At 41.2% G+C, this 26,781-nt stretch overlaps 2 long non-coding RNA genes across 2 annotated transcripts; one reads left to right on the top strand and one right to left on the bottom strand.

The window, feature by feature from the left end:
• Window positions 1-1,751: 1,751 nt before the first annotated feature.
• On the top strand, window positions 1,752-22,296 carry LOC122566434. Its single transcript, XR_006316515.1, has 4 exons — window positions 1,752-2,680; window positions 17,797-18,109; window positions 19,458-21,174; window positions 21,552-22,296. It is a non-coding gene; the product is annotated as an uncharacterized LOC122566434 (long non-coding RNA).
• Window positions 14,359-15,142, bottom strand: LOC122566435. The gene is made up of 3 exons (XR_006316516.1): window positions 14,734-15,142; window positions 14,474-14,663; window positions 14,359-14,405 (listed from the first exon to the last, which is right to left on the bottom strand). It is a non-coding gene; the product is annotated as an uncharacterized LOC122566435 (long non-coding RNA).
• Window positions 22,297-26,781: the final 4,485 nt, after the last annotated feature.

Genomic DNA, 26,781 nt, shown 5'->3' with positions numbered 1-26,781 from the left:
AGAACGGAGAGGAAGAAGAAGAAGATCCGTGGATCCCCTTCGGGGATCTCGCAGGCCACGTTACTCGTTACGCCAGAGGGCTCCGACCGAGAGGGCCGCGCAACCGCGTCGATAGCCGCGGATCTTTCGCAAATCTCGTCCGTAGCATCTCGTATCAGGTGCATGCGAACAATTGGCTACGGCCACGAGAAAACTGATGAAATTCTGTACTGAAGTACTGACATTTTTAAATAGTAAAACCTACTAAAAAGAAATCTTTTCATCTTTTCATCATCTTTTCAGAAATCGATACATATGGATTATAATTCTAATTACAATGAAAATCGTGAATTGTCGATATTTCCCGATCCATCGACCCGCCATTGCTCGACATAGGCGTTTTCGGCAGAGGCAGGTGGCAGGTAGTGGTCTGTCGAAAAGGGTCGGAAGAAGAAGAGCGAGTCGGTAGGACTCTCGACCGATTATCGAGAACGCGGTCGGGCTACGCCACTGAAAACGACCAAGACCAAAACGGAGGAGCCACGGTGGTTCCCTTGGCAGACTCTTGAGTAGTCTTGAGAGAGACCTGCCGTGGCCCGCCGTAAGGCACGCCATTCGGCAAAAGGTTGCGCGTGCGGGAGAAACTGTAGGCACGACGGAGAAAAAAGGAGTCGATGATACGGACGAGAGACGGAGAAAGAGGGATAAGGATGGAAGAAGAGTCAAGGGGGAGAGGGAGCCTCGCGGAGGACAAGGAACAGAGGCGCGGAGAGAGAAAAAGAAAAGGAGCCCGGACGGTTGAAAGAAAAGGCAAACAAGCCGGGATAAAGCCCGTTGAACGGTGATGAGTTTCGTGGAAAGAGCCGACAGTGTTCGAGAGGGAAAGAGAGGTTGCCAGAGAGGGGCAAGAAGAAGGGACGGAGCTTAATCCCGAAGCCGAAGACCTTACCGAAGAGTAGAGTCTCACACTCTCTTTGCCTCCTTTTGGACCTACAATCTTCCCAGAGAGCGTTTCTTGGGAATCTCCTAGAATTCGACAGAGAAAAAGGTACGAAACTTTGTTTCTAAATCGACTGACCGACCCGTGTTCAGGTGGTGGACCTGAACTGTGTTACTGTTTAAGTTAGGCCTTCGATCAGCCTGTTTGAGACTGTCACAACACCTTCAGGTAAAACATGGTCGTTTTTATGCTTAGGCGTTTTGTAATCGAACGGACTGTCGCCGGGATAAGCGGCGATGTTGGTTAATTGGGAGCGCTGAAGTGGGGATAGAGGAAGTTGGAAAGCAATGACTCGAACTGGGAAGAGTACGTTGACATGAGGCGCGGTATTTTCGTTAAACGAAAAAAATTCGCCGAGAAAGTATTGCCGTGAGAGGACTCTCGTCCCTCCGCTTCTTCCTCTGGCTTGGCCAACCGTTTAATACCGGCTTGCGTACGAACGTGTGGTAGTTTCCACGCACTCGACGGTGTTATCGCTGGCGTCGCTCGAGATAATGACGCCGTCTATCGCCAACCGCTGGACGAGACAAATAAGAGCGCTCGCTTCACGCGTCACATGAAATTATCCGTTGGAATAATCGTGAGAATAATTGCTGGAATAACCTGTGATATCTTGAACAGACTTTAACGTTACCTGCTCTTCTCATATGATTAATTGAAATTGCTACGCCTGCACTTTTTTTTTATTTAATCGTAAATTACATTTAACCCTTCTTAGGCTGTGGCATCTTATGGCTTTTATATACATTTTCTGATTTGTTTTAAACTTCAGCAATACAATCAAACTTGAAAATGTTTCATGTAACACATATAATACATATATTTATAAAAACGTTTACAAGCGCTACAATACTTTCATAAGCCTTTCCACATTTCATTCGTTTCGTTTTTCAAATGCCTCATTCGTTACGGTAATAATTTGTCAAAAGACATATCCATTGTACTCATTATCTAATACTTGTCAGCATTAGGATGCATCGTGACTACTAGCGCCATCACTGTTACTTGTGAAATAACTTTCCCGCAAAATTTTAGAACATAGTCCTATGTACAACCTTTGCCCCATAAGTACGGAAAAGTCTTTCTTTTTCCACTTATACCCATAGACAACCATACGTACTGTACTCAACATGATTTTCTATGTCGCGATCATAAATTAAATTCCAACGTGGAACAAGCTCCAAGAAACACGTCGAGAGGTTTCGAGGTGTTCCCGATCGAGTCGTCAGCGCCATCGCTAGAAAAAGTGCACGGCGCACGCTCGTGGCCGTTCGAAATCACGCGAGAAAGTTGGCGTATCGCGCGGTGAGAAGCGCGACGAAGGCAAGACCGCGACGACACGACGACGAACGAGACCTCCGCTCTTCCTCTGGACAAATATGTAATACGATCCACGTACGTGCGCACACGGTGCCACATACGTTCACGGAGAGGCACGCACACAGCGGCGAGAGCCGAGTGGCCGCAAGTACAAAGGGGCCACGGCAATATAGTTTTAAAACGGAATCGAACGAACGAGCGAGCCGGCCAGCGCAGGAAGGGCAGAGAGGCAGCAAAAGCGAGTCCCGACGAGTAACAGTGGGCGACCCTGCTGCCGGCTGCCGACAGCATTCCTACAACAACACAACGCAGCCCCGCGAACCCACACATCGTGCACAATACACACGCCACACCACCGATGCCAGTTTCATTCTGTATCTCGTGAGTTTTCGAGCCGTTTTATGGATAAAATCATTCTCATCCTTTAAATATCGAAGATATACAGAAACGTTTTATAATGTATAAATACAACGTAGTATTTTAGATTAGAGATGAGCGGTATGTTAGGCGAGGGTTATACCGAGGGTTATGTCTTTGAATAGATCGATGTTTTCGGTGAGGAATGCCTTTTGTTACGGGGTGCGAGACTCTGGTCAATAACATAGGGCAGGGTGACTAACTAGGGCTGAGGAAAATGATATACAGCGGTGGTTGAATATCCGCTCTGTGTTGAAACTATACTCTATTGGCATGAATAGAAACTCACTTATTTTGAAAGAAAGAGTAGTTGAAAAGTGCTCGAGATTTATTGCGAGGTATTTAGATTCTGTAAGATTTACAATTTAAATTTAGGGATTACAAATAACGTTTGGAGCGAGTCAAAGGTTGCTTATGTCGAAGCAACTGGAAGTATCTTGAATCCATCACTACACGGCACAAACACACGCACAGTGTTGGATCAAGGAACTCCGTCGCCCTTCACGACCTCCGGCGATCGGTACAAATGAGTCATCCTCGTGAATCGAATTTTGTTAACTGATTCCCTTATCCCTGTACTCCAGTCAGCCTATTATGAACACCGAACCATTCGATGTCTGTACATACTAATTGACATAATAGATTTTTGATGCCGATAAAATTATTAAATGAACTTTGAAGGACACGGGATTCCGATTGTCCGGTCTATGTTCCGGTTCAAAAAGCGGGTGAAAGTACCGAAGATTTTGCACGGACCGTTTCACACGTAAGAAAGCACCAAGAATCAGGAGCAGCGACTAGATTAATTTCTCGGGGAAGTAATCGACGTTAACGGGTTTGTGGCACGATTGATCCGCTCCTGGCGCATGCGCAGCATAGACTACATCGTAACTGGTCGTTGAACGATTGCGTTCGAATCAATCGATGTAAAAATACGATACGTATTGATCGTGCACAATATTTACCCTTTGATAAATCTCGGTCTGCATTTTTACTTCGATAATCTTTTGATTCGAATACCTTTCTCCGTTTAAGAACGGTTTACTGGCAACGGGATAAAACAGGATCGACAGAATCCTCGACAGATCAGGCACATGAAAAATCTCGTGCAGTAGTCATGCTTGTCGACTGGCGTGTTATGTGTCGCAAGCAGCAGCAGCAGGCAACACAAAGTCAAACAATTGGCCCGATAAGATCGTCGTTGGCAGCGCGGCTCGAGACGGCCCTGCTGTAAGCGCAACGCGACGTCGTAACACGGTGCAACGCGTCGCGAGATTTCGGACTCGGTCGTCCGTCACCGGGTCGCTTCGGTCGAGTTCGGCACCGTTCGGCTCAGCTGTGTGCAGTCGCGTATCCTATCGCGTTCTCTCTTGTTGGCTGGCTGCTCATCGGTGGCACAAACACAACGCACAGGTTCAAGCCTGCTGCTGCCAGAGAGCCTTGGTTCGACTCGCTCGCGCTCGAGGAGGCTGTGTGCAACAGAGGATGCAGCGACCCCGAATAATAGACCGCTTTCGAATGACGCGGAAGACCGATGATCGACCGGGGGTTAAAGCAGATCGCGGTTGCCACGGCAACTCCCGTCCTCGATAGACCACTTCCGGTTTCGACGCCCCTCGTCGTGGCCCGTGGCGCACGAGGCCTTCGTGTCCGCCTCTCACCGTGCCGACTTCCCTTCGACAGACAGCCTCGACAGCTTCGAACGCACTCTGGACCTGGGTCGTGGAAGGACGATCGCTCGTCCGCGGACCGCGTGAAAGGATATCCGGGAAAATTGAACGGGGAGAGAAACTCGCCGACCGATGAGCCGTTCCCCGTCACCCCGCTCCTTTACTCGGCTGCTTAGCCGCGTTAAGTTATGTTTACAGACGATGCGTGCTCGGACGAACACGTCGTAGTAATCGAATGTGTAAGTACATGTATAAAGTAGACTCCCTGACTCATCTAAATCCTAACTTATGGGACCAGACTTCTATGTCGGAAAAACAAATGGCCGATTAATATATACCAATTATTATTTATTGGTCGTTAATGAAAAAATGCGTATATTTATGTGTCTTACTTATGCATATATAAAAGATATACATTATATATAGATTTACATATATGCATGTATATATGATAAAAAGTATATTTAGTCGGATGAAAAAGAATAATGATGGAATGCGACAATGATTTTTCTGCTGGTCTATTGTTTTCATCTCAACAAAGATGTAGAGTCTGCTATAGATCGTTATGAGTGCATGAATTTCGGTTTTCAGATATTCTCAGATAGATAGATAGATAGAACGACAGTTCATTAGAACACACATCTACTGTAACTATAAACTTTAACGGTTTGTTTCGATATAATGTTAAAATAATGCCTTGCGCAGATTCGGCGAAGTATTTGTACTTTCATACTCGTATACCGGCAAGTTGTTGATTTAGGATGAGGATTCGTGGTTTTTAGACACGAGGATCCTGTAGATGGGTCAATAAATCGATGGAATTACGAATAGATATATTTGTTGTGGTAATATTGGTAATAGTGTCGAGGAAGATGAGGGGTATTGATCGAGTTGAATATCAGTCAGGAGGTCCTTGCGTATTCTGGCGACGTGACTTACTAAGAACAGTTGAGACAAGGATGAGCTTTCGGAGGTTGGATCGATAGATATAAATTTCTTACGATAACAGTGGTAATCTCGCAATCTTATAATCGTATCTCATGTTCCTACAATCGATCAGAAGTGTTTTGTAATCTTATAGCCTGCCTTGAATCTTTAATATCATCCCACTTCCTAGGGATTTTCGTCTAGAGAAATTATTCGATCTCAGCTTTAATTAAACACAAAATGTAAACGTAAAAAATTCTACAAATGAACAAAGATATTTTATAGGTTTGTCTCGGTAGTCAGCCTCGAATCTTTAATATCATTTCCTAGGAATTTTCATCTGGGAGGATCATTTAGTGTTACATAAATCATGCTTAAATCAAAAATAGATTACAAACATACAAACAGTGAAAAGGTATTTTATAATCGTATGATAACACATCCTAGGAATTCTCGTCTAGAGGAATCTATACAACGATTGAAAATAAAGTCTAAACATAAGAACCTACGTCCGATCGAAATAGACAGTTAACCAAACGAAACGCATCATCGATCACGACTAGTAGACCACAGGTTCATATTCTATTTAACGAAACCCATTGAAAGATCGATAACCATTTCCAACCGCAAATAATATACTTTCTGGGACAATGGTATCGGCCATCGTGGGAATTACCATCGAAATTATTGCTGATATTAATATCATTGATTTACAATGTTCTCTTTCCCTCCCTCCGCTCATGGCTCTGCCTATGAGGAAGAATTCCCAAAGCAGATATCGTCGCGCGTGTACACGCCGCTGTTACGATCGTTTCGCGGGGTATTTGTTTGCGCAGCGCGTGGACGGGTCCGGCATAACAAAATAGCCGCGCGCATATGCACACTGGCAGCGAGAGAGATCGCGAGGTTACCTGTTCGCACGCCAACGATAATGCAGTCGAGCGCTCCGGTCTCGTGTCAACGATCGGCGAACGGCCACGAATCTCGACGTGCGCACGTCCGTCTAAATGTACCTACCTGAGAACCTTACGCCACCCAGCTGCCCTCTCCCTTGCATTCCCGCGCAACTAAAGACACGGCCAGATTGTGCGATCTCGAGTGGACCTCGACCGTTTTGTTCGTTTCACTTCTGACCGCTGCGCCGTGAGAGTTGCCTCGCTCGAAATTATAAAAACTCACTGGATTGTTGAATCATGTTTTTTTCCATTATGCGATGTTAAGGTACGAGGTGAGCTGAGACGAAGAAATTTTGCTACGACCAATGATGCAAGCATCGAACGAGGCTGTATAGTAAAGTTTAATCAAGTTGATGAGTAGGAAGAATCGATGACGGGGAATTGACTAGAATGTTTTTATTTAATAAATTTTATTTGTTGTATTTTAGTGTCGCGTTAAATGTATGTAATTTTACAAATGGTTATACCTTACTTTCCAACGAGCTCGCCAGATATTTTTAAGAAAGTTCATCTTTGAACCTAACAGATTCGTTCCATTTTCAGCCATGTCGTACCTAGCGATGTAGGCTGCAGAATAAAACAAAGATTAGAGTTAAGAACAAATTTCAAACTATAAATTCTCGAATACAAAACTACTTTCATCTCTGATTTATCCTTATATGACTGTGAAAATGGATTTACTTTAAACTTCAAGACATAACATACGAACCTGAACATAAGGACAATGTGCCAACAAATCGCGTTATCAACCCGATGGATAAGATCTCCATTCTCTTTCCTTTCTCCACAATGAAATGGCAGGAAAAAAGAGCAAAAGCTGAAAGAAAGGCAAGCACAAATAACGAAACTGTACAGAATCAACGACTACATACACATAAACACATATAGAATGCAACGTTTGGTCTCTCGCAATCCTGGTTGCACGGTGGCTCTCGCAATCTCGTAGCTTCTGTCCGCGCTGGTGCTTGCGCGCGCGTTCGCGTTTGCGAGAAATCGGGCCTCCACCATTAAACCGTCACGTCGCGGAATAATGCGCGACTATACAAACGAGCCGGCTACACCCACCGCGAAGTTAAAAGTCCTTCTCTTCTCCTCTCTCTCTCTCTCTTTCTTTCTTTTCTTTCTTTCTTTCTTTCTCTCTCTCTCTCTCTCTCTTTCTGCCTGTCGAGCAGAAGAGAAAGCAAAAGGAATTTCGCAGCCGCGATATCACCCGCCGCGGTGAACATTATTTTCCCTTCACCGTCCACCTGCCGTCCTCCGACATTGCACGCGATTTTCAGAGGCAACGAACAACACGCTCAAGCAAGAACAGCAACAGAGCAAAGCAGCAGCAGCAACAGCACACCATCGGTGTGCAACGTCGTGGACGTCGAGTATATCCGCTTATTCATACATCTACCACATCTTCATTAGAGGTGCACACGAGCCACGGATGATTTTGCAGGATCTACTTTCTGCCCTCCGCACGAGCCGGATCGTTGTTTCATCGCACACCATCGTGTTCTCCCGCGCTACACGTACTTATGTACACAGTTGCTCACCAAAGTATTCGAACACTTACCATGGGAAATTTTTACCTGTATACCGTTTGTGTGTTATTGAAACATTTTGAGATTTTACTAGTATCATAATGAAACGCCATTGTCATAATTATATCGGTCAAATTTGAAACTATATATAGATATTTGCTACGAACATACAATAATATGTGATAAGAAGTTGGTATACAGAATGAACAGCTATTTTCAGCATACAGTAAGCGTTATTGATGGTCTCAATGAATATCGAAGGTTATTAGTGTCTTGATAATTGATTGTATGAATATTCTTAGAATCTTTGCGAAATATACACTGTCATTAGAAACGTACTCTCATTAGATATCTTATAGTCAATGCAATTTTATTCCATGTCTCGGTAGTAATGAAATTTTAAACTGTTTCCTATAATACACATAATATTTATAAAAGTATCCTGTAAGTTTTTAAGTACTTTAATGTGTTACCGTATAGTTTTTAAGTACTTGAATGTGTTACCGTATATGTGTGTTGACTCTTTAGCTACGTAAGCAAGTACCAAGTACTCTTTCTGTTGCTCTTCCTTGCGGTATCTTGTCGTGTGCACCTTACGTTCGCGCACGCAGTGCTGGTTAACCATCTGCGTTAATTAAGCGTTAACGCGGCCTCTAGATGACCCCGTGGAAGAATGTAATCTGAATGGAAATAGAGCGATAGTCATGCAACGATGTAACTCTTTGCTACTTTGTGGAATTTTTTCATCGATTTCCAGACATTTTTCTCATGGAGAACTGGAATGTCGAGATATTTTTGGTTTGCAATCTAAATTACGAACGAGATTTCCTTTCGAGATTTTCTAGAATAATTTCCTGAAAGATTAGATAAATTTTGTAGAGAACTGGTTTTGAAGACTTGTAAATAAATGTCTAGATGCTTCTTGTTTAAAATTGTTTGAATTCTAGCAAAAATGATATCCCAGTGAATGTTACTTTTCTGCAGTGTAACTTTCGTAGAGTAGGAGATTTTTCTGGTTAACTTTCATGTTTAGACTTTTCTTTTGTTTAAAATTGCCATTTAGGTTATGAACGAAGGAAGTGAAATTTCTCCAAAATTCCTTTCTGAGCTCTTCCGGAATGTTTGTATAGGAGATAAAGAAATATCGCGTAGAACTCGTGGGTTGTAAACTATCACTGTCATCGACTACTTTTTCCGTTGCTATTCATGTGGTATCTTGTCGTGTGCACCTTACGTTCGCGCACGCAGTGCTGGTTAACCATCTGCGTTAATTAAGCGTTAACGCGGCCTCTAGATGACCCCGTGGAAGAATGAAATCTGAATGGAAATGGAGCGATAGTCATGCAACGATGTGGTTCTTTGCTGCTTTGTGAAATTTTTTCATCGAATTCGAGACAGTTTTCTCATGGATAACTGGAATGTCGAGATAATTTTGGTTTGCGAGTCAGATTACGATCGAGATTTTTTTTCAAGGTTCTTTAGAATAGTTTCCTGCAAGATTAGATAAATTTTGTGGAGAACTATTTTTGTAGATTTGTAGATAAATGTCGGGACGTTTCTAGTTTAAAGTTGCTCTAAGAAAAATGATATCCAAATGAATGGTATCTTTTTGCAACGTTTTCGTAGATTAGGAGATTTATCTGGCCAACTTACATGTTTAGATTTTTTAGAATAAAGTGAAACTTCATCAAAATTCCTTTCTGAGCTATTCCGGAATGTTTGTCTAAGAGATAAGATAAATATTGTGTAGAACTCGAGGATTGTGATTTTCTAGATTGAAATAGTTCGGGTTATAGAACAAGTGAAATCGGAATAAAAATGCAGCCACGAGAATGGAAGGTGTATCTGTTTTTTGAAGTGCCTTTCTACAGTAATTCTGTTAGTATCGTACTTCGTTACCAACGTTACTATTGTTATTGTAGTGGTGACTCTCACTAGTTCGAATTTCAATTGTCGCGTACCAATATATCGTATATTGGTTGTTGTAAACTTTCATCCTTCTTACTTTATCCCATTCACCTGGTGAAGTCACGTAGTCGAACATGAACGATATTCGAAATAACTTTTTGAAGTAATATTCGAAGTGATAATATTTTAATACTCGTTGAATAGTGATTTTAGTATTGGAAAATACAAAATGTAGCTACATAAAAACGAAGCAACGAAAAGGGTTGGTATTCTCCTGTATTAATTTTTAATTACGAGCTTGGTTACGTAGTTATATTACTTCCCGACAAATTCGGGTTCAGTAGCGTCTACTTGGTGCTAGTAGCTTCACGCTCGCAAGTCAAGAAAATGCCAGGAAATTGAGCAAACGTTCGATTGCAGTATAATTATTCTTACTACAACATAAGGGTACGCGTTATCGAAGTAGTTTCCTTGTGCTACTACAATTAGGTAGTTACGTATTAACGTTCATACGTTAATATTCTTCCTCGTATTTACCTACGTATATACTACACTAAATCTTCTATCAAATATACAACGTAATTACTCGACAACTTCAAAACAAGCTAAAAGCGATATACTATTCAGTGATTTACAATCCCACATAAAACATAACCTCATCATCATCACCTAACCTATTTGATAGCATAAAGCATTTACCATTATATAAAATCAAAATATACAATAAAATATGCAACTTAACTACTCGATGATTTCCGCTCCAAAATAACAGAAATACCATCCACCAAGATTACCTCATATGAAATTTAACATTACCATTAACTGAATTATTTAAAGCCTACTATCGTTCTCGAAGAATAAAATCTTCCCACAGGGACAGGAAGATATAATTCAACGACCTTAATCCAGGCCGAGACCAAGACATATAAACAATCCAATCACCGAAATACATTCATAAAGCTGTCAATTCCAACAAAATTCCATGATTCCTCTCATCGATACTAGACAATAATTCCCTGAAACGATCCGCAGGAAACACCACAAAGTTGAACGTCTCATATTCCCCATGTAAGCGACCGGAACCCTGTCCAGGCAAAGCGTCGCCCAGTGCGCTACACACACAATCTGCGAGGGCCTGTGGCGCCTGTTCTGAACTCGAGCTTCACCCTCGTGGATGACTCGACCCCACGGGTAACCCCCCTCGGTTCGTCGTCCCTTTCCCATGCGCGGGTTCCGAAACGCGGGAATCCCGCGTCGACGCGCGGTCCGCTGTCGCGGGGACAGCGTGCACACGGCCAGAGCGCGTCTAAATACGCAGCGGTGAGGAGAAAAGATCGAAGGGGTAAAAGAGAAGGAGGAAGGTGCGCGCGCTCGCGCGCACGCTAGCGAGGCGAATTCCCACCGTGGCGCGGCGCTGAGGCTTATACAAGTTCCCGATGCTGGTGTTCTATAATATAGGCAGAGTTGCCGTTCGTCCTGCACCGGGTTGTCCGGCCAGTCCGTGGCCAGGACTCCCACCAGGCCAACCTAGCCTTCTTACGTGCCCACCTACTCCTATCGAGCAATCCAAATGCATTCTTTCTTCCTTTTCCTCGCCCCCTTCACTCTCCTCTCTTGGTCACCACCATCTTACTCCCGCGACTTCTCCTTCTCTTCCCACAGGCACCGACCACGGCCTCTGGCGCGCGCGAGCGAGCTCCCTGTCGATCCGTTTCTCTCTTTGCTCGCCTGTCCACCGCGCTTTCTTTCTTCCTTTTCCTTTACCGTTCGCAGGACGAAGTCCTCCTACTACGTTGACCGGCTCGGTTCGCCCGGTCGTGGCTCCAAGAGACCGAGTCGAGGAGGAGGGTGCGACAGGGTTACGCGTTAGGACATGGTATACGACGGTGACAGATGATCGAAGGTCGATGTTCTGCAGATTAAAGAAATTACGTGCGTGGCGAGGAATAGGTGGAACTGGAATCGGGATTGGACGGTGTTGAATTTTGCAATTTTCACTTAGCCTGAGATACTGGAGCGGTTGTGATCGTTGGATCAGATTAGATCCGTAGATCGTTAGATATTGGTTTTGCAGGAATTCGGTTGAAATATTGGAGCGGTGGTAGGGATGTTTCTGTGATAATGATTTTTAGTTCATTAGAAGTGAATTTTGTAGAAGCTGGAATATCGGACCGGTTGTTACTAAATATGGATTTGGTAGCAATTGTAAAGAACAGATATATCAGCAAGTTTATCAAAAAATACTTTTAGCTTGGAGCTGTTGATCAACACCAAATATTACAACTTTGTTAAAGACAAAAGGTATGATATAACTTTTGAACAGCAATGCATGTACGTAATATCGTACATATAAAGTGGTAGATGTCCAAAAAATAAGGTATGTTTTTTTTCACTCCTTCCATGAACTTTCTCACCGTTTCTCCACTTTCTTCTGTCCCTTTCCTCCAGCGTGTTGCCTTTCTCTCTCGGTGTGACCCAAGAGTGCCCTTCCTCCCACTCGTTCTGTCCAGCGACTCAACGTTAGACCTTACATACTTGGCATACCTGCAAACGACCGCGTAAGTCCGGCGGTGCGCGACAATGCTAAGCACGAAGAAATCTGTCCGAAAACCTGTCGCGACCTCCTGATACACCGCTCCTCCTGTGGCGTGCTTCTCGTTCTGGTTCTGGTTCTGGTTAAGGGAGGAAGAAGTTCTCGATGAATCATCGAATTTCAATCTTTTAGTGTATCTTCGACACTGAAGCAAACCTTTGAATATTATAACTGGTACCTTACCCTGTCTATTTCGGCGTAATCTATGCATTCCGTCAATTTGAAATTCTAATGCTAAAGATGTAAACAATAGTAAATAATTTTTTAAAAGATTGTTTCCAAAGAACAAGGATAAGATTGTAATTTCGAATCTTGTCACTTGCAGCGTCAATGAACAATATGCCAACCAATCGACCATCTTACGTAACTTCTAGATTTTTTTTGATACGAGAAGAATGCAAAGGTATACTAATATCGTAGTAAGTAGAACGAGAGCAGCTTAATTCCGAGACCGTCGAAAACTATGGATTTTATTAATCCAACTGAAATATAATATAAAATAGAATATAAAACAACGATGGAAAACAGAGTATCGTCGTGCTAACGATTCGATTCGAACACGTTTGTGATTTACACAAACATAGCGGTATGTATCGATAAAAGAAAAGGCGCAGAAACAACCTGTCATTACATTGGCAGCGCTTAAATCGATTCAAAGAATCCAACCAAACTCCATTACTACCTACCGAAGCTAGTCGTTGTCGTAGGTCGTACAAACAGTAAGTTACCATTAAAGCTTACCATTTAACATTATTAATTTGCAATTTGAAAAGTATGCTAAAATTCTCTAAGTGTCTTTAATAATCCCCTGAACGAATGCACGAGTCGCAAATGTATTATTTCGTAGGCTGGCCACCCACTTCACGATTTGTCGCTCACGTATAATTTAGAATCAGCCGAAGAACGATTATCGCAGTAATGGTTTCATGGAAAAGCAAGGTTTCGCTTTACTGGAAATTAGAGCGATGCCGATGATGTGGGCTGGCAGAGTGGGTTTGGTCTGGCTACTTACGGGCCAATCTACTACGAGTAGATCGCGAGCAACGAAGATTTTTCGCCAGTTGGAAGGGGATAAATTAATATCGATGATGCGGGAGGAGCAGACTAGCAGACTTACTTGGCCTAATTTTAGAGCAGTTGCGTTACTTGATTACGCGAATGCATAAATGTTGAGAATATTGGAATGTACGGATCTTCTAAAATATTTACAAATACATAGGATGAATCTCAAGGAAAATGATCGAAGAAGTTTGCAAAATTTTAGAGCGAAGATGAAGACTTTTAGAGTGAAACATCTCGAGATAAAAGATTTACTTTCGACGAACGATAGAATTAATAAACATTTGTACGTTTATTTATTTTAACCTCTTTTGTCGATTTACTATATTCTGATATAAATATTTATTGGTATATTTAATCCGTTTGTTTCTTTTTTCCATTTTTACTGATAAAAACAAGACCGCATTGCGATTTGCGTTATTATCGATGTTGTGACAGTGACGCTGATAGAGTGCAAATAGTTGTTCAATTAATGTAAATTAACGAATGTTCAATTGTTAAAAGGCACGCCTTTCGCTAATATAAAGTCGTGTACGTTATCGTACATTTCCATGCCGCTTCCTACAAACATTAGGTAGTTTCTCATCATCGAGTGCGTCGATAAATAACAGTTCATAGGTTGTACGTCAAAAGAACGATCCACGGTAACACATTATTATTGCAACTTTATGTCATGAACGATTATATCTTGTCGGTGGAATAATTTTAAATTAACGTGTTGCTGAATGCATAAATAAACGTAAACAGCCAGCTGTTGGTTGTCGGCCAAATAACCATATGCATTTTAACACTTGGTCCCTTTCGATTTCCTATGTCACACGTATCTTGAAACCGATGCACAAGAGTAGTACGACTTCCACGTAATTTTATAACTCGTAACCTGACAGCCTGTAACTCGTGACTCGTACAATTTCTGCTTAGGTTGTAGTTCTTTATTCGCGTTTATAAAATTACAAATTCTCATAAATATTCGCAGTCCAGCGCCAATGTTAATAATTTGCCCGTTACCAATTCGCCAAAGCGGGATACAAACGATTTTTAAGCGATCTGCATTTGAAAAGAGACTGTTTAACTCGTCATTAGTGGTACGATGAACAATGAAATGTATCGTGTACCTAAATTGACAGCTTGATGACTATGGTTTGCCACGAGGGTATAACTTTTACTCGTCAAAAGGAAAGTTTGTTCAAGGAATGTCAAATTCCCTTCTCTTGTAATCACCGTAATCTATTAGCGCGTGATGACGAATTCTTAGTTGTGAAGTTTCACTGATGATATTAGCTGAATATTATCGGATCGACGACCCTGATAAAAGAAAAACGATAAGAGTGAAGAAGAGAGGAAAAAGAAACGTCTCGCCTTGAAGTCTACTTACCGTCCAATTATTTTAGCCTCCGCTGCAGTGATTCACATCCACGGAATGCATCTAGGCTCGTACGCCCTACAAAACGACAGAGACAGTAACCGGTGAAAAAACACAGAGCAGGATGGAAAAAAGGAAACGAAGTCTCGATTCTCCGGGATACACCATGGAACACTTGTTTGTACATCGCCTCGCTTGATGTTGATTTATCGAGCGTGCGCGCGCGAGCGCACATGTTGTACAATTGATACGTTCCAAGGGAGCAGATACGATCTGCCTTCGCGCAGATCCAGCGCGTGCAAACTGCAAGCTGATCACTAGACAGCGGATTTTTATGCGTCTACGTAGAAGTACGCACAGAATGCACGTAATAAGCGAATGTACGTAACATACCAAAGCTACGATATACTCGTTGTAATGTTTAATAGAAAAATCAATTTTCTAGCTAGCTTCCACATTTTTAATTATCTTGGCAAAATTATGATATTGCATGAGCATATGCGTTATGCGAGTCAATGATGTTATAATTATGACATAAGTTTTATTAATAGCACAAGTCTCCCCAGTCATTTATAGACTATCGATAATCGATACATATTTTTCATCTTTTATTTTGTCTACGTAAAATCTATAAAATGAACTGCTACACGAAGCTTCGATCAGCAAACGTAGTCGCGAAAAATCGTCTTGTCTCCTCTGTTCTTGTCCTTAAACGAGGGGCAACTGTAAACGAATTTTCAGTTTGAAGTATCGAGGCGAGGCCACGCGAGGTGATTCGTCGCTGAATCACTATACGCGCTAGCCAGACGATTCGCAAGACTATTATTCAGGGTTCGTCTCACGGTCGAACGGTCCAGATATTGCTGTGCCCTTGCGTCGTGGCGATTTTTCTTGATAAGGCGAACGGAACCGCGACGTCCTTGCGACAGAGGTCAATGGTGACCCGGGAGAGAGGGCCCCGTCTTTAATTGCACCGGCGGATGTCGCCGAGTGAAAGTTGAAAGTCCGAAGGAACGATGCTTGGATGTGAATTTTGTCGCGATCGTTGACAGCCTTTTCGTTTTTTCCTTTCTGTTTTATTTGGCTCTGAGAAATTGAAAGAAACAGATAAAATATGGAGAAGAGAATGAAGCAGATACTCTGAATCGTTCCTTCACGGAAGCAGGAAGTCGAAGGATATTTTATTGAAGAGAAAAAAAGTATTTTTAATTGCAGTGTCTTATGATTTAACTATTAATGTTTCTACAAAATTTTCATAAAATACCTAGAAAAAACTGACTTATAAAGAAATACAGTATAAAATGTAAAAATGCGTTCGTATCTTCCCTTTATTATTCCTTCAAAATTTATAATGGCGAGGTGAAAAGGTTCAAGAAATGATCGACGCGAAAAGTCGTATAATTATAACCGACGAAAACGATATCTCAGTATATAATTTTCATTAATGTGTTAAAAGATGTTGAACAGAAAATCCATTGCATATACAAATTAGTCATACTTGAAGACGTTGTATTATTTATCAATCAAATCAACTTTGACCTAAATATAAAAAGTTGATATCTTATTGAAAGAGTTAAAACGTTACATAAGTATACTAAAAACAAGATTATTTCGTTATAGTTAAATAAGTAACAAACAAACACTAACAAACTAAACAGAAATATGAAAATTCGAACGAGAACGTCTCCAGTATTTCGGTCGAATGTCGTCCATAGTTTTTCAACGAGCTTTTTCGCGAATAGAAGAGATCCTCTCAGCCAGATGCCTTTTCCAATTTTCACAGAAGCGTTCTCACACGCCCGCGCGCGAATTTTCATGCTTCTGACACGCGCGCTCGAAATAGTTGTCTCCGGCGTCAACCCGTTTTTGCGTTCCTCTCCATCGACCCGGCGAAAAGGTCAATTATTGCATTACCATGCGACGTGGGTGCGCGGAGGGAGCACAGCAGATAAATCCGCTCTTGGATGAACTGCCTGTTATATGTGCGTATATATATACACACGACCACATCTAACCATCGGTATCGCACATGCGTTTCGCACTAAAAATAAGAACTCGTTACTGCCCACCAGAAATTCGTTCGTCGATATAGACCTTGATAGATGTTTATTGAGCCGAGCTAAAAATGGGTTTAGAATTTCGAATTGTGGCCTGAAAGAATTTGTAATTCCTTGAAGAATTATCATTTTTCGAAGTTTCGCAACTGTGCTAAAAATTGTCGAAATAATTTGAAAAAGAAGAACATTCGTCATCTTATGAATATCGTTGGAAATTTAGAATAAAAGTTTTCAATAAAGATCAAAAGAGGAAAAACGTATGAAATTCAACTTGCTGTTACATCGAAGCAATATTCATTATCGAACATATTTCACCGAAAACTATCCAATTTTTCAATTTCGAAGTCTAGAAAATTCTCATCGAACACTTTTGGAAATCAATTTCTATCAATTCCCAGTTCAAACCTCGGACAAAACAAGCCCAACGCTTTGAATTCAAGCTCGACTTCACCATAGTCTCGAAAAACACCATCCTCGTCTCATTCAGCACTAGAAACCCTATAAATTCTAAAAAATTCCTATCAACAACCTTATGGAAATCCATTTTCATTTATAGAACATTCTTCAAACTGTAAATGAATCGGATCCAACGCTTTGATTCCAAACTCAACTGCACCGTAGCCTCAAAAGTACCGTCCTCGCGTTATTCGGAACTAGAAACCCTAAAAATTCTCGAAAACTTCTTCAAAAATACTCTCCTATCAACTACCACGTGAAAACCCATTTTTATCCATCGAATTTCCTTCAAATTCCAAACGAACCAAACTCAACGCTTTAATATCGACCTCAACTTCACCATAGCCTTGAGACCATCGTTTCCGCCTCGCTTAGGACAATCCTGCGCCCTCAAATACGCGCTAGCGACGTTCCCCCATGAACGTCGGACAATATCTTCGTAGCATCCTCCGTAAAGGCGACTTTAACAGCGTCCTCCGCTTCCTCCAGCCTAATAAGCGCCGAAGTCGCGCCTTTGCCGACCTATGGAATGTTAAGAACCCTATGGTGGTTGTGTTCGCAGGTCGTCCCGCCGTCAGCTTGGCACGTCACCCATTCGACGCCGGTAATATACGCTCGCCGTTCGCGGCGATAAATATTACAATATAATATTCCTCGGCGTGAGACGAAGGATTCCTGACAAGCCTTGCAGGACGAAACGGAAAGCCAAGCGGCGAAAAGGTCACCGACGGAAGGGATATCGCGTTACTGGAGACAACGAACAACTTTGCTCGAAGGAGGCATCCTTTTACGATTCACCGAATAGCTCGTGGAGCGATTTTTTCATTCAAAGGCGAGGAATTATTAAAACGCGTATTCCCTTCGGTCACACCGAGGTAAGTCTGTGAAATACTCGTGGAACATGTTGGTTCGAGCGTTCAGGGAAATAGCAAAGGGCGATGAGTTGGTTAACCCCTTCGCGCGAAACATGATGCAACGAGAAAGGCTGGAAATATAGAACGGTATCTCCTTCGTTCTTTTTTCGTGTGTATTTTTCTTTAGGGATAAGTTCTTTTTTTTTTTAATGTAATCTTTGTGCGTATTTTTAAATATTGGAGACTTCCTCGATTTTGGAAAATATATATAAATTGCATCCGTTTAGATATTCGATCAGATAAACATTGTAAGGACATTTCCTTCTTCGTTGGTTTTTGTTTTTAATAAAATTGAGCAACGAATGTGTTAAGAAGTATGAATATTATATCTTTTCCAATTTTTTTTTTTTTTTTTTAATGTAACGTGTGTATCTTTTTGTAATTTGCGGCTTTTGGAAAGTATGAATGGTACTTATCTGGATATTGTATTCTTCGAGATACTCTTCAAAATATTCTAGGGTAGCGCGTAATATATTTTTTTACGTAATAACTTTCTTTTATTGTCCGTTTATCGACACGTTGGATCGGCGAACAATGAAGCAGTTAGGGCTTTCACTATCATTTTACTCACACGGTTTTATATAATAATAGTATATAATTATGGCGGAAGCATTCCTTATTCGTTCAATATGTCTTAAAACATACTCTGAGTGCAAGTATGCAAGTTTTATGAGTACCAATTTTAACTTGTAGTGGAATACATTTTGTCCGAAAGTATGTTCACGTATGTGGGAGAATAAATTTACTGCCTAGTTTTTATACATGCACATATCTGATTGAAGTTTCTTTAGAAAAATTTAGAAATACCATGTCTTGCATTTGAATAAAGAATTTGTGAAATGGAAAGTACGCTGTAGCCTAAGAATTGTTTTGAAAACTTCGTGAACAAAATCCCACGAAAATCACAGATTCCGTTTGCATTCCAACAAATCTTCAAACCTTAATCAACCTATCAGCCTGCCGAAATGTACTGGTATTTACAAAATTACCAAATCTTCCATATAAAGCGAATTTTTTTATTCATTAAATCAGCCCTTCCTCTTAGTATAAGGCTTTCTAAAAAGCTTCTACCTTCGTATTTACAGTAAATTAATGATATAAAATCCATCCACCTAATGTTACACAGTTGGAATATTAAGTTACTACACGACAAACGTAACATCGCAAACATAAACCTTAAGACGTTAATTATCCGCTAAAGAAATCATAATGCGAAGGGGGTTGAACGAACTCGTTTAGAAAGCCAGATTCGCAGCTTCATAGTTTCATAACTCAATTACGACGTAGAACCTTTTCGAAATCCTTGTAGCTCGGAGGCCGATTCCAATCGGTCGCGTCTTACGAATGCAAACGGTGACGCAGAAATACGTGGTCGACGCCGAGATGCTCCGCCCTCACCCTCTCGATTTGCTGCGTTTGGTCGCAGGTCGTCCCGGCGCGGCGTCAGGCTGGAACGTCAGCTCGCCCGCTTCCTCCTCGTTCTCCTCCTATGAGAGCCACCTACACGGTTCTCACACCCAGAACCGACTTTACGTTCATATACGTATACTCGTGGACTGTGTTCCCTGGAAGAACCGCAGAGAAACCACTACCTAACGGACCGAGCAGTCCGTTTTTGTCCACGTACCACTACGCCAAGGAAACACTGTGCACACGTACTTATATACTCACATTAAACTCAAACGATTCGACTGCATAGAGAGGGCCAAGAGAGTCGTCCCCCCCCTCCCCCTTTACTTAATGTGCAACGCGTAGAACCCGAAGGTCGAAATTTTAATGCGCCATTTTTCTGCCACAGAATGATTTATAGTTGGCGCTTGTATTAACCCTGTCGTGGTTCCTGAATTTTTTTTCTGAATTACGTTTCAATTTTACTTTAATTAAATAAAATTGCTTTCAATAAAGATAGTAAGGATTCTTTCGTATCTTCTTCGAACGAAGAAAAATTTTCTAACGATAGAAAGTTCCGTTTGTAACGAATATGATGCAACAGGCATTCGCGTAATTGCTTGAAGATTATGTACTAATTTCTCCAACTATGGGAAAAACACAAGTTATCTGCAACCTCCAGCTGCCACCCGTATTCTATAACATAAGCAACATATACTGTTCGAATGAATAAACCTGGCTAGTAATGTTCATCTGTCGACAAGTTCAGATAAATTACTATTACGCTACGATTGTAATATTCCTAAATTCTATAGAAATTCATAAACGTAAAACACGATCGAATGCGTTCACTTTCAAATAATTTAAAAACAGCGACACCTGTTTACAAGCTTCGCGAAAATATCTAAACACACGACAGGACAATTCGCGTTTGCCGCTAAACGAAATTCCAATCGGCGATCCGCATTCTACCTGCGCATTCGTGTCGCGCAGCACGTGACCAGGCGTTAAGGTGGGGGCGGAGTGGGGGTAACCAGGTTCTCCCACTTTTGTTCGTCTCGCTTGCGAATCGTTTCAGCGCGATGTACAGTGCTGGAGGATACGCGAAGTACCGAGGAGAAGGAAAATAGGCGAGAAAGAGAGACAGCTACATAAACACGAAGAGCGGAATACGCTCGGGAGAGGAACGATATACAATACGTGCAAGCTACACGTATCCGTGAGTACGTGTTCTTTACTCGAGACGTCTATCCTATCCTCCGTAAATTGAATGTGTGAGTGGTTAGGAGAAATAAGGAGGGTTACAGAAGAGAGAAAAAAGGTATAGGTGAATCTTGACATTTATATGTATGTGACCTGTCCCGAGGAGGCATTCGTCTACTACGCATTAGAAACATGTATGTACGTGTTGGTGCCCGCACGTATTATTCCGAAGATTTCTCTATCCTTCTCACTCTCGCTTAGTGTTTTATGCTTGCGGCTTCTAGCCGCTACGTTTACCGTATACGAGAGATTTAAGCACGCTTGTGCACCGTGCAGTGTGCATAGAATGGCTGTGTGTATTGTATGGGAAAATTGCTGTAGCTAGAACCATAGAGGCGTGCTTGTTCCTAGTGTATCGTGTATCCTTGCTCTCTGTAAGTACTTTTTGGCGCGTGCGTCCAATAGGTACGCTCGAAATGCATTTATCAGTTTGTTGAAATAAATAAATGTAATTTCACGAAACTGTTTCACAGTATCGATTTTGCAATTTAGATATCCTTTCCTATTTGCAAACTGATTACTTACAAACATATCGAACATTGCGGTAGGTTATTTTTTAGAGACTCATCGTCGGTTGAAATTGTAGGCTGATTTTTGTGAATTTTTGGAGAAGATAGGACAAAATTTTGATACATTGTCCGATGTAGATAGAAATTACTAGATTTAAGATCCAATTTATCGTGTTCTTGCTCTTCCTGTCTTCACCTTTTTGTCCCGACAAAAATCAAAATTAATTTTTGTTCTATGCTAGGAAACTAAATTCTTCGTGTTCGTTCGATATCTGGTTCTCGCGAATTGCTCGCGATAGGAAAAGGTTGGTTGCGTGTGTGGGCAGAGGCGGCGTGCGTCCCGTCGATTTGTCGTTTTCCCACAGGCGCGAAGGTTTCCGCGTAGGAGCGCAAAGGACGGAATCGATGACAGCCATGAAGGCAGGAGAAAACCAAGGAGGGGAGGTAATCGTGCATTTACATACGCGGAGGAGCGCGCGAGCGCGTACCGATAACGTTGCGAGCGCCCGTTAAACTTTATTGCGTTCAATTTAAAAATAGAATTCTATCTAGAAGGAAGAGACGTTACGCGCGCATAAAGAATGTCTCGCTAAAGATACGCCGGCTGGCGGAGGCTTGTCCGACTTGTCCTCGTCTCACGAAGTTACTCTTCTTGGAATATTTTCGTTTTCGATCATCGAAGAATAATTCAGAAACTCAACGAATACCCAGAACGGGGATTTCCTTTTTTACAAATTGATAAATAAAGATAGACAGTTACCACACATTTGTGGAAGATTTCGTTCAATTATAGAAGGTATTTGTAGTAACGTGTTATAATGTTTGGAGTATGAAGTATGCAGGCTTTTCTGTTCCTTTTGAACTTCGGTTACGGGTCTTTTAAATTAAAGGTGTCGTCGCCTGTATCGTTTTTGACCTATGGCCTCCAAACGACGAAAAACAGTTCCACTCGTCAATCAGAAGACTAGGCAATTGTTCTGCAATTAGCGTTTAGGTATAGTTCTAGTCTCATATTTATGATTCTTAATCGTATGTTCAAATACAAGTCCATAGGATGTCAAAACATGAACGACGACACATGTCAGAGCAGTTTAAACTAGATTTAACGATGTGTGTAGTCTAGGAAAGATTAAAGTGACTATAAGACAAATCTAATATATTATTGAAAAGAACGTAAGGCAATAAATGTTGGAAGCCGGGATACTTCGAAAACTGTTGTGTATATACAGTTCCGTATTATGTCCAGAGAAACTTCAATACGATTCTTCGAAATAAACGAAGATTGGACGTTATTATAAAAGTTTCCTATCTTATCTGAGACAAGTATTAAACTATATATATATATTACACGTAAATGTATGCTCGGAAAATATGCTACAAATTATTATTACACTTATCGTATTTCAAATTTCTAAATTTCTAAATATAATTTTCTAAAACAAATTAAATTCCGCTTTACCATTAATTCGTTATTAAACGATAACGCAACCTAATCAAGAATCAAAGCTGTCAATCTTCGAGTCAAATACCGATCAACCAATATCACCGGTGTCCGTATCTCAAGAACAGAGACATCTATCGTCGCAGTCATTTAAAAAGCTCGTTAGTTGTGTTTATTTCAACAACGCATCGATGACCGCATCCACGCCAGAAACCTGCTATCCAAAGATAAATATCAAAGTCTAAAACATACTATAAATTATAAGTCGTCCCACGATCGCGAAATCCCATGGCTCGAAAGCAACGAAAGAGTCACGGCCCGGCGCGCGCCATTTAAATCCGCGCCGATAGATCGAGGCCCAGCCGTATTATTACCATCTATAGGAGTCGTTCGCGAGCCATCGAAAGGTCGGTGATTTATGTGGTTAACCCGTGTGCAGACTACGCCTTGGCTTTTGCTCGTTGTTTGTGCACGCGCGTAAGAAAGTGCGTACGCTCTCGCGTAGTCTTCCGACTACGAAGTGACGTGGAAAGGGAACGTTGGGGACCAGTGCATCGTACAGGAGAAACAGAGAGATCGAGGGGAATGAAGGAGGAGAATGAAGGAGGATGGAGAGAAAGAGAGAAAACTCCTCCGGACGATCGGGATGCTAATTCGTTTTGCTCGCTTCCTCGGCTTCTTCGTCCTTTTCTGCGAATGCAGATCGTCGGCGGACGACCTCGTGGAATGCGTTGCTCGTCTCGTCGTGGCGAGCTCGGCTCTCGGCTAAAGGGACTCGCAGGATCATCGAAGCGTTCGTTCCTTCGTTCATTCACCACTCAAAACGATGATGTTTAGGGCAGACGACCCCGGAAAATCTGGTTTATTGGCGAATTGGTATCGTGCTAGATGATCTTGTACTAGCTGAATCATCGAGTGTACTCTGGCAATAGGCACTCGACTCGTGAAAATATTCGAACATGTACGGTAGACAATTTTTACGAATGTATCGTGTGTAGCACGCGAAACTTGTTGAAATTTAATTAGCAGACACGACTATCATGATTCTATTGGCTCGCGAAGGTATTCAAATACTTGTAGGGACCTTTTATGAATATATTATGCCTATTATACGAATATCTTTAAATTTCATTAACGTATCTCATTAACAATACGTTCGTATCGACTCAAGAAAGTACTTGAACTCTTATAGAAACTTTTTACGAATATATTGTGTGCATTATACGAAATATTTTAAACTTTTATCAACACTGTCATAATTATATTGATAAAGTTGGAAACACATCTGAAGGTGTACCTAGAAGCTGCAAGATATTTAGCGCAAGTACATACATATCTCACAGTGATCGCAGAAGTATTTAAATAGTCGATTATCCATTATATTAATAAGCCTGGATATTCAACGAGACCATCTTTAACACTCGTTACATGTTTAAAGCGACCATTCATGTTGTATAATTTTATACTAGATCTACCTACATTCGCGATAAATATCTTATAATTTCATTATGCATTTTCAGATTGAACTAAAATTTTGTTTCATAACGACAGCCGTGTCTATTTGCAGCGATAATGAAATTTCAGAACGTTATATATAAGACGCATATACCTAACTTTTCTGATCCACATTTCAACAATCGGACAATTGGAAAGCGTGAAAACGGAGGAGAGTTTAGTTTCGGCTGGCAGATCGTTAAAATGCTGCAAATTGGGACACGCGATTGGATAAGAGGCCGATGGAGAGAAGATTTCGATGATCGAAGGGTGAATTTAAGTTAAGGAGCAATTTTTCGAGCTTTAACGACAGTCAAATCGTAATTTCGAATAAGATTTTTATCGTTGAAGGTGGAATGGTACTTTTACTTGTAAAATTGAAGCTGATTGCTCTCGAAAGGAACACGGGTAAAGGTGCAACATTCTTCCACCTGCATTTTTTTACATTCTCGAGTCCTTTCACAAATCTGACTTCGCTTCTGTTTTTCAACGGTGAAAGATCGAGGGATTCTTCAAAATTAAGTTATAAATAACTTGTAACAAAACACGTGAAAACGAACATATATAGAATGATTCGGACTTTAATAGCCAAATTTTGTAGTTCTGTTTTATGGCTATAATCAAGCAAAAGACGTTATATAAACATAAATCGCTTAAACCTCGACTAAAAAGTCATATGTACAACAAAAATATGAAATATGAAAGGAATAGTACTATATTTGCTGTTACCATGCTATAAGAGTAGGTTTCAAATTAACACGATCATTAGCTGTTATACTCCGTTCCAAAATGTTCACCGTTCCTCTCAATTCGAACGTGATCATAAAAAAAGTAATAAAAAAAATTGAATTTATTCTCCTACGGAGATCATCTTGATCGTGTTTCATCTCGACGAATCGATCCAATAAATACTCGCTCGATATATCCATCTCTCAGAAGTTTTTACAATGCTTGAAATGACCCGTATTTATATAACGCGTGTTGCATCATTATCTCTATAGAATGTTTCCAAGAACTGTTAAACTGTTATCTCTGAGACATCCTGTATAACATAAAACACAAAGGAATAATAGTTAGATCAATAGCGAGAGATTTACTTCGAAACCTTCGAACATTAATTACTCGAAATCTTAATGTAATAGTAAATTAGACGCGTAAGAACAGGAACAGAAAGAAATTAATGAACAAAAGAACGAAGAGAAACGTTTGATTTCCGTTGGTACGAGAGGCTCGGAAGGTAGAACGGAGTTTCTCAGACGTTCTGAAAAATTAATCGTATCACTGACTGACGATGGAAAGTGTCAGTTCACGAGGCTCATCGAGGTGCGGATATTTCTCTTTATAGGACATCGATCTCCCATCTGGGCGTCGATTTCTCTTTTTTTTCCGCACAGTTAGAGAGCATTTCCCCTTTCGCTCTATGCTTGTCCGCGGTCATCGAGTATCGCGGCGATGTCTATGAACGCTCGACGAGGATAACAATACCACGGTGTCGTAGCTAAAACGTTCAGTGCCCGACGAACAACCTTCCAACGACTATAGGCGTTGAAATCTACACGATTTTCTTGCTGCGGAATCTTTAAATAGAGAAAGAATCTACGAGGTTTGGAAATATAGAAATTTGGAAATTTAAAAACATGGAAATTCGAAGATACGGAATTTCGAAAACTTGCCTCCTACGTTCCATCTATTGTATCGAATGAAATACAAATATTATTAACTTTTGGTAGCTATAACAACCTGTTCGTCTTCAAAGTTCAAGCAGCTTATAACACTCTCGACAAGTGACATTAATTTAATGCCATTCACAGTGTTTTAAAACTACCTCTTGATGAATGTTGGATAATTTACGATCTCTTGCACCAACTCGATCGGGTCCCGACGTTCATTATCATAAAATTAACTTTCCATTTCAAGGAACAACCCAATATACGAAATCAACAAACGTGAGAAATCTAAGCTTCCAGGTTTCATTTATAAAGCAAATTGTATGATCAAATTTGTACTTATCAAGCGAACGTAAAATTCAACATTTCAAACACAGTGCTCGAGTTACGAGTAAAACAGAGCCTCTGCATGTTCGCGACAAATGTCTTGCCATTTCTATACAGACTTTCGGTTCGGTTTCAGCGTTAACGAATCATAGCGTTAATGAAATTTCAATTTCAAAACGTTTTATATAACGCACGAATATTTTCTACGCCGAGTGTTCAAATACTTTCATGAGCCAGTATATAACAAACGATCGAATCATAACGAAGACGCGTGAAAACGAGAACGTCTCGTAAGATCTCGCGTGATCCGTGAAAGAGACGAGAAACCTCGCCGCGACCCTTTCGCAACGCGTTAATATCATACACAGCGGCGTGTATACGGTTCTCCCGATAATTGTAAAATTAGAGAGCATGCATTCGCACGGCTGCCAAGAGACACAAGAGAAACGAGTTTACCGGGGCCTTTCGCGGTCAAAGAATCCAGAAAAGAAACTCGAAGACTCTCGTACGTGGCGTGAATTTCAAACCACTCCCACGATCACT

The sequence above is a fragment of the Bombus pyrosoma genome, linkage group LG4 (assembly GCF_014825855.1).
Source record: "Bombus pyrosoma isolate SC7728 linkage group LG4, ASM1482585v1, whole genome shotgun sequence".
Classification (NCBI taxonomy): Eukaryota; Metazoa; Arthropoda; class Insecta; order Hymenoptera; family Apidae; genus Bombus; species Bombus pyrosoma.
This window is presented reverse-complemented; position numbering and strand designations above follow the sequence as displayed.